Source organism: Heloderma suspectum, chromosome 15 (assembly GCF_057233095.1).
Source record: "Heloderma suspectum isolate Gila_16-S chromosome 15, 16-S_ref, whole genome shotgun sequence".
Classification (NCBI taxonomy): Eukaryota; Metazoa; Chordata; class Lepidosauria; order Squamata; family Helodermatidae; genus Heloderma; species Heloderma suspectum.
In genome coordinates, this window is record NC_139472.1 from 9,023,753 (window position 1) to 9,033,559 (window position 9,807).

Consider the following 9,807-nt stretch of genomic DNA (forward strand, 5'->3'; position numbering starts at 1 on the left):
AACCCCAAGGTCAGCAAAATAACATGCAAGCTTTGAGGTTCGCCAAAGCTCTTTGTTAGGCTAGATGGTGAACAAAGTAGGGGGCAGGAGGGAAATACCTGGCTGCTGTTGAACCCATGGAGCCTGTTTTTAGCCACAGTCTTAAGATGGAACAGGGCGGGTTGTAGATGCTGAGTTTGGGCTTTGTGAGGTGCACAAAGCTTGCTTGAGTCCATCTGGCCAGATATCATGAGCTGGAGTGATAAAAAACTATGTTTTGCATGTGTCCCCGATACCGGACTCTATACCGGACTTCCACCTTGCTTTGCCCTCTGTCCCCTGCCTTTTCTCTCCAGAAGCTACTGCTTATCCCTTTTCCTTTCCCCCTATTATTGCCCTCCTTTCTTAGACACCACTCTAACTTCCTTTGTGTCCTTTCCTGAGCTCCTTGCTCCTCACATCCTATTTGTTTTTGCAAACTGGAAAAAGGGTGTTTTGGAATCATGCAAATAGGTGTTAGTGAAAGTAGGTGCCTGGATTGTCTAGAGTCATTTATTTAGAAGCCAAAGGCCATTATATGACTGCCAGAGCTTAGAATCATAGAATAGTAGGGTTGGAAGGGGCCTATAAGGCCATCAAGTCCAACCCCCTGCTCAGTGCAGGAATCCAAGTCAGAGCATCCCTGACAGATGGCTGTCCAGCCTTGTCTTGAATGCCTCCAGTGTGGGAGAGCCCACCAGCTCCCCGGCTTGTTACCTTGTTTTCTGGTGGGAGCTCCCAATATGTTTAATAAGGATGGGGAGGTGCCAGTGCGGATCTCTGAACAGCCTGGATCCTGCACCTTGCCCCCTGCACCATCACCACCAGGGCTGCCTTGTGGGTGCAAGTCTCACAGACTGAACTGTCTTCCTCAAGTGTTACCAGAACTGATGCCCATGTCTTTGTTCACAAACTCACATTTAGACACGTATACTGAAGGACACGAACCTTGAGCCCCTGCCAAAGGAAGTGAGGTGGGTGGCTACTAGGAAGAGGGCCTTTTCTGCTGTGGCACCCTGGCTGTAGAATGAGCTCCCTAGTGAGGTTCACCTGGCACCTACGTTGTATTCCTTCCGGCGCCAGGTGAAGTCCTTTTTATTCTCCCAGGCATTTTAGCATTTTAGCTTTCTAGTCTTTTAGCTTTGGTGTTTTAAATCTGTATTTTAAACCTCTGCATTGCTGCTAGGTTTTATTCTGGTTGTATAAAGCATTTATTAATGTATTAATGCATTTATATTTTATATTGTTTTATCCTGCGGTTTTTGGTTTTAATTTTTGTGAACCTCCCAGAGAGCTTTGGCTATTGGGCAATATAGATATGAAATGAATAAATAAAATAACATTATGCACGGTGCTTGAATAAAGTGGTAGAAATGAGCTCAAAAACACTGACCATGAATAATGCCAGTTTTATTCAGCCATAGATGTTTACATAGAGACAAAGGATTGATTAGTACAGCGGCCCCCCTTCACCGGACTGGCAGGCTATTCCTAACAACAGCAATAGAGCATGAAAAGATGGTGGCGGGAAGTTATGGTCTGCCAAATGAGAAGCAGGGAGAGTCTGACAGAATGGTGTGGGGCTCTTTGGGAGAGCTTGACTTCCTGGTTGGTCACAATTCGTCAGCAACTGGCATTCATGACTGATACCTACTGACAGATTTATTGACCATGAGTTTGTTTCGTCCCCTTTTAAAGCCATGTAAGTTGGCAGCCATCTCCACATTGTGAGGTAGTGAATTTCATAGCTTAATAATGTGCTATATGAAGAAGCATGTTCATTCAAGAGAGACGCAGTGCTGCCTATGGGAAAGTTTGTCTTTTATTAGCTCAGCGGCCAGCAAGAGAAGGAAGTAGGAAGCTCCATGAAGTTTCTCCTCCTCCTCCTCCTCCTCCTCCCCCCCTCCGGGGCAGCCCTGCAAGTTCCTCATGGGCAGAGCAGAGTAGGGGATCCCATCCACGGCTCATTTGCATGTGGGTCAGGTCGTCACACCCCTTCCAGTCTCACCTGCCTGCCTTGTATATTCCAGCAATGGAAACTGATGAAAGGCTAGAGAACAACTTCCACTGCCCCAAACCATTGGCCATGCTGGGGAAACCCAGTGGTGTATTTCCCTTTAAGAATTCTGGAGGGGGGATATTCCTGCACATGCTCAGTAAGGGAGAGAGATAAGGAGCGGCCACCATTATGGGTAGTTCCCTAAAAAAGTATTATTATTATTATTATTATTATTTCTGCACGGCCGCATAGCCAAAGTGCTCTGGATGGTTTACAGATGCAGTGTGGAAGACGTTTTCTTTCTCCTCTCTGTAAGGCCCCGAACCCTTGGGACAGGGTTGTCTATAAAGTTTGCTCCTGTGTTGCTGGAGAGGACTGCTGCGACAGTGAAATCAGGAACTCTGGGGGGAAGCGACCATGTTGTACTTGAGTTCTTGGTTCTAAGGGAAGCAAAAGCCGAGTGTTGTCAAACGCGTACCCTGGATTTTAGGAAAGCTGATTTTAATAAACTCAGAACAATGATCAGTAAGGTCCCATGGCAAGCAACGCTAATGAGAAAAGGAGTCCAAGATGGGTGGGAGCTTTTAAAAAAGGAAATTCTCAAGGCACAATTACAAACCATTTCAACAAGAAGAAAAGGTGGAAGACAACAGAAGAAGCCAATGTGGCTTCACAAAAAGCTTAGGGATGACCTGAAAACAAAAAAGGACACATATAGGAAGTGGAAGGAAGGACAAGCAACAAAGGAAGAGTACAGGCAGGTAGCACTGGTGTCAGGAAGGCTAAAGCTGAGAACAAGCTGAGGTTAGCGAGGGATGCTAAAAACAACAAAAAGGCTTTCTTCAGCTACGTGCATAGTAAAAGGCAGAGGAAAGAAATGGTTGTTCAGCTATTAAATAAGGATGGCAAAACAATAACAGAGGACAAAGAAAAGGCAGAGGGGCTCAATTCCTACTTTGGCTCAGTCTTCTCCCAAAAGAGGGTCTATGACCCCCCTGGCAAAGGCGAAGTACAGGCTGAAGGGGCAGGATTGCAGCTTGAGATCGATAGGCATATGGGCAAGGAACACCTAATTACTTTGAATGAGTTCAAATCTCCAGGGCCAGATGAACTGCATCCTAGAGTAATAAAGGAACTGGCAGAAGAACTCTCAGAACCGCTGTCTATTCTCTTTGAGAAATCATGGAGGACGGGGGAAGTGCCAGATGACTGGAGGAGGGCTAATGTTGTCCCTATCTTCAAAAAGGGTAAAAAGGCGGAACCTGGGAACTACAGACCAGTCAGTCTGACATCAATCCCTGGGAAAATTCTGGAGCGGATGATAAAACAATCCATCTGGAAGCACCTTGAAAACAATGCAGTGATTACTCGAAGCCAACATGGATTTGTCAAAAACAAGTCGTGCCAGACAAATCTGATCTCATTTTTTGATCAAATAACCTCCCTTGTAGACCGTGGGAATGCTGTAGACATCATACACCTCGACTTCAGCAAAGCTTTCGACAAAGTGCCCTATGATATCCTGATGAGCAAACTAGCTCAAAGTGGGCTAGATGAAACAACGATCCGGTGGATCCACAGTTGGCTACAGAATCAGAGTCAGGAGTGCTTATCAATGGATCCTTCTCAAACTGGGGAGAGGTAACGAGTGGGGTACCGCAGGGCTCAGTCCTGGGCCCAGTGCTCTTCAACATTTTTGTTAATGACTTGGAGGAGGAGGTGCAGGGAATGCTGATCAAATTTGCAGATGACACAAAATTGGGCAGGATAGCTAATACTTTGGAAGACAGAAACAAAATTCAAAGTGATCTGGATAGACTGGAGCCCTGGGCAGAAAACAACAGAATGACATTTAATAGGGATAAATGCCAAGTTCTGCACCTAGGAAAAAGAAACCAAATGCAGTTACAAGATGGGGGATATGTGGCTCAACAACACGACAAGCGAGAAGGATCTTGGAATTGTTGTCGATCACAAGCTGAATATGAGCCAACAATGTGATGTGGCTGAAAAGAAGGCAAATGCCATTTTGGGCTGCATTAACAGAAGCATCGCTTCCAAATCCCGGGAAGTACTAGTTCCCCTCTACTCAGTGCTGGTTAGGCCTCATCTGGAGTACTGTGTCCAGTTCTGGGCACCACACTTTAAGAAGGATGCAGACCAACTGGAGAGGGTTCAGAGGAGGGCAACAAAGATGATCAGGGGACTGGAAACAAAGCCCTATGAAGAGAGACTGAAAGAACTGGGCATGTTTAGCCTTGCGAAGAGAAGACTGAGGGGAGATAGGATAGCACTCTTCAAGTACTTGGAAGGTTGTCACAGAGAGGAAGGCCAGGATCTCCTCACGATCATCCCAGAGTGCAGGACATGGAATAACGGGCTCAAGTTACAGGAAGCCGGATTCCGGCTGAACATCAGGAAAAACGTCCTGACTGTTAAGAGCAATACGACAATGGAACCAGTTACCTAGGGAGGCGGTGGGCTCTCCCAGACTGGAGGCATTCAAGACGAGGCTGGACAGCCACCTGTCAGGGATGCTCTGACTTGGATTATTGCATTGAGCAGAGGGTTGGACTCAATGGCCTTGTAGGCCCCTTCCAACCCTACTATTCTCTGATTCTCTGAAATGAAAAGAGATGGTCTTCCCTCTTTGGCCCGCAGAAAAATCAAGTTTCAGGGAGCTTTTATATTTTTGTTGTGCACCCAATCTGGACAGAACTTTGGAAGGGCTGTGCTCTGTTTTATTGGCCTGTGATATGTGAATTGTTCTTTATGTAAAATTCCTCTGTGTATTATTATCGGTGATAATTAAGAAATTAAATGATATATGCTAATTGTCCCTTTATAAAGCCTTTGCTGGGAGTCCCTTTAGAGACCCTGTAGAAAGTGTTACACTGGCAGAAACTGATGGGAGTTGGAGTCCACTGACATCTGGAAGGGCTAGACGATCCACACCCTGGTCTAATTCTTTTATCTACTATTTTCTAAGGCGTGGGCAGAAGGTAGATCTCCAGATATTCTGGACTTCAACTCCCAGAAGCCCCTGCCAGTACGGCCAATGGTCAGGAATGCTGGGAGTTGAGATCCAAAACATCTGGCAGCCTGGTCAACTCCCCAAAGCCCCTGCTAACATGGCCAATGGTCGGGAATATCTGGAAGTCTAGTTTTTTTGCCCACTCCCATTCTAAGTCATTTCCAACCCCAGGGATAAATTAAACTGGCCTTTCAAGCTGGTGCCCTCAAGATGTTTTGGTCTAGATATACCAGCATTCTCAATTGGTTGGCCATACTTTCTGGTGCCGATGGGAGTTGACTTCTCCAAAACATCTTGCTGAGCCTAACATCTCCTTCATTGCATTTTGGCCTGCTGTCCTTCTGCACACATCTACCTGGGAGTAAGTCCCATGGAAGGAAGAATGCACTGGGGCTTTGGGGCCGGACTGCAGGGCTGTGATCCTGAAGAACACCTTTTCCCTAGAGAAAGCAGCCTCAGACTCAAGGCAGGGCAAGGGGGCGGGCTTTCCCATGTGAAATTGACACTGTCATTGACATGTAAGTCAGTCCTCCCCAACCTGGTGCCCTCCAGATGTTTTGGACTACAACTACCAGCATTCCTGAGCATTGGCCATGCTGGCCAGGGATGATGGGAAATGAAGTCAAAAACAGCTGGAGGGCACTTGGTTGCTTACCTCATTGGAAATAAGATGTGACAGGGAATGGGCTGCACCAGTGTGCGTGTGGGTCACTTGAAAGCAGCGTGAAGGCAGGAAAAAGGATCCCCGCTTGGGATTTTGGGACTTCCCTCCCTGTAAGTCACTAGGTGCTTTCAATTTTCCCTCCTCTTCTGCTGCTTGTTGCGAAGTGGGGCAGAGACCTACAGTCAGGGCCAGAAATATTGGAACAAGGATAATGGTTTTGACATTTGGCCTCTGTACACCACCACATTGAAGTTGAAAGGAAACACACCCAGATGGGAGCGAAGTCAGGACTTTCAGCTGTAATTCAAGGGGTCTGACAAAAGTGGGGCACTAACCATTCAGGGAGTACAGCCAGTGGCATACACACACACACCCATCGTTGGTGGCTCATAAGTAATGAACAAACCAACATCATTTCAAACTGAAGGATCGCCTTTAATTTGTTGTTGTTCAGTCATTAAGTCGTGTCCGACTCTTCGTGACCCCATGGACCATAGCACGCCAGGCCTTCCTGTCCTCTGCTCTCTCCTGGAGTATGCTCAAGTTCATATTCATTGCATTGGTGATGCTATCTAGCCATCTCATCCTCTGCCGTCCCCTTCTCCTTTTGCCTTCAATCTTTCCCAGCATCAGGGTCTTTTCCAGAGAGTTTTCTCTTCGCATTAGGTGGCCAAAATATTTGAGCTTCAGCTTCAGTATCTGTCCTTCCAAAGAGCAGTCAGGGTTGATTTCCTTTAGGATGGACTGATCTGGCCTCCTTGCAGTCCAGGGGACTCGTAAGAGACTTCTCCAGCACCACAGTTCGAAAGCATCAATTCTTCGGCGTTCAGCCTTCCTTATAGTCCAGCTCTCACAGCCATACATTACTACTGGGAAAACCATAGCTTTGATTATGCGGACCTTTGTCGGCAAGGTGATGTCTCTGCTTCTTACTATGCTGTCTAGGTTTGCCATAGCTTTCCTCCCAAGGAGCAAGTGTCTTTTAATTTCATGGCTACAGTCACCGTCTGCGGTGATCTTGGAGCCCAAGAAAGTATAATCTGTCACTGCTTCCATTTCTTCCCCTTCCATATGCCAGGAAGTGATGGGGCCAGATGCCATGATCTTCATTTTTTTAATGTTGAGTTTCAAACCAGCTTTTGCACTCTCCACTTTCACCCTCAACAAGAGGCTCTTTAGATCCTCTTTGCTTTCTGCCATTAGGGTGGTATCGTCTGCGTATCTGAGGTTGTTGATAATTCTCCCAGCAATCTTAATTCTGACCTGTGGTTCATCCAACCCGGCGTTTCTCATGATGTACTCTGCATATAAGTTAAATAAGCAGGCTGACAATATACAGCCTTGTCATACTCCTTTCCCAATTTTGAACCAATTGGTTGTTCCATGTTTGGTTCTTACTGTTGCTTCTTGTCCCTCGTACAGGTTTCTCAGGAGACAGGTAAGGTGGTCTGGTACTCCCATCACTTTAAGAATTAGCCAGAGTTTGTTGTGATCCACACAATCAAAGGCTTTAGCGTAGTCAATGAAGCAGAAATAGACGTTTTTCTGGAATTCTCTTGCTTTCTCCCTGATCCAGCGAATGTTGGCGATTTGATCTCTAGTTCCTCTGCCTCTTCGAAACCCAGCTTGTACTTCCAGTAGTTCTCGGTTCACATAGTGCTGAAGCCTAGCTTGTAGGATTTTGAGCATAACCTTGCTGGCATGTGAAATGAGCACAATTGTACGGTAGTTTGAACACTCTTTGGCGTTGCCCTTCTTTGGAATTGGAATATAAACTGACCTTTTCCAGTCTTGTGGCCACTGTTGAGTGTTCCAACATATGTTGGCATATTGAGTGCAGCACTTTAACAGCATCATCTTTTAGGATTTCAAACAGCTCAGCTGGAATACTGTCATCTCCACTAGCTTTGTTGTTAGTAATGCTTCCTAAGGCCCACTTGACTTCACTCTTGAGGATGTCCGGCTCAAGTTCAGTGACCGCACTATCATGGCTATCAGGGACATTCAGATCTTTCCTGTATAGTTCTTCTGTTTATTCTTTCCACCTCTTCTTAATCTCATCTGCTTCTGTTAGGTCCCTGCCTTCTTTGTCCTTTATCATGCCCATCTTTGCACAAAACGTTCCCTTGAGATCTCCGATTTTCTTGAAGAGATCTCTAGTCTTTCCCATTCTATTGTTTTCCTCGATTTCTTTGCATTGTTCATTTAAGAAGGCCTTCTTGTCTCTCCTTGCTATTCTCTGGAACTCTGCATTCAGTTGGACATAGCTTCCCCTTTCTCCCTTCCTTTTTGCTTCCCTTCTTTCTTCAGCTACTTGTAAAGCCTCATCAGACAGCCACTTTGCTTTCTTGCTTTTCTTTTTCTTTTGGATGGATTTAGTTGCTGCCTCCTGAACAATGTTACGAACCTCTGTCCATAGTTCCTCAGGCACTCAGTCTATCAGGTCTAATCCCTTAAATCTATTCCTCACCTCCACTGTATATTCATAAGGGATATGATTTAGGTCATACCTGAATGGTTTAGTGGTTTTCCCTACGTTCTTCAATTTAAGCCAAAATTATGCAACAAGAAGCTCATGATCTGAGCCACAGTCAGCTCCAGGTCTTGTTTTTACTGACTGTATAGAGCTTCTCCACCTTTGGCTGCAAAGTACATAATCAATCTGATTTCGATATTGACCATCTGGTGATGTCCATGTGTAGAGTCGCCTCTTGTGCTGTTGGAAAAGCGTGTTTGCTATGAGCAGCGTGTTCTCTTGGCAAAACTCTTACTAGCCTTCGTCTTGCCTCATTTTGTACACCAAGGCCATGCCTGCCTGTTATCCCAGTGATTTCTTGACTTCCTACTTTAGCATTCCAATCCCCTATGATGAAGAGGATGTCTTTTTTTGGTGTTAGTTCTAGAAGGTGTTGTAGGTCTTCATAGAACCAATCAACCTCAGCTTCTTCAGCATCAGTGGTTGGGGAATAGACAGAATTACTGTGATGTTGAATGGTTTGCCTTGGATTCGTACTGAGGTAATTCTATCGTTTTTTGAGATTGTAGTACTGCTTTTCCCACCCTTTTATTGGCTATGAGTGCTACTCCATTTCTTTGAAGGGATTCTTGCCCACAGTAGTAGATATGATGGTCACCTGAATTAAATTCGCCCATGCCTGTCCATTTTAGTTCGCTGATTCCCAAGATGTCGATGTTCAATCTTGCCATCTGATGTTTGACCACCTCCAGCTTACCTTGATTCATTGACCTTACATTCCAGGTTCCTAAACAATATTGTTCTTTACAGCATCGGACTTTCTTTTCACCACCAGACACATCCACAGCTGAGTGTCCTTTCAGCTTTGGCCCAGCCGCTTCACTCTTTTTGGTGCTGCTTGGGAATACCCTCTGCTCTTCCCCAGTAGTATGTTGGACACCTTCTGACCTGAGGGGCTCATCTTCCGGCGTCATCTCTTTTAGCCTTGTGATACGTTCCATGGGGTTTTCTTGGCAAGAATACTGGAGTGGGTTGCCATTTCCTTCTCCAGTGGACCACATTTTGTCAGAACTCTCTGCCATGACCTGTCCGTCTTGGGTGGCCCTGCACGGCATAACTTATGGCTTCACTGAGTTACGCAAGCAGTCAATGACTGCCTGAAGTCTGGAACCCATGGACATGACCAAATGCTGAGTTTCCGCCCTTTAGATGGTTTGCCAGGCCTTTACTGCAGCTGCCTTCAGCTGCTGCTTGTTTGTGGGTGTTTCTGCCTTCAGTCTTATCTTCAGTGAGTGAGAAGCATGCTGTATTGGGTTGAGATCAGGTGACTGACTTGGCCATTGAAGAACATCCCACTTCTTTGCCTTCAGAAACTCTTGGGCAGCTTTTGCTGTATGTTTTGGGTCATTATCCATATGAAGCGGAGTCCTATCAGTTTGGCAGTATTCGGCTGAATCTGAGCAGAAAGTATAGCCCTATACACTTCAGAATTCATCCTGCCGCTTTTATTGGCTGTCAGGTCATCAATAGACACCAGTGACCCGGTTCCATTGGCAGCCATACATGCCCATGCCAGAACACTGCCTCCACCATGTTTGACAGACGATGTGGCATGC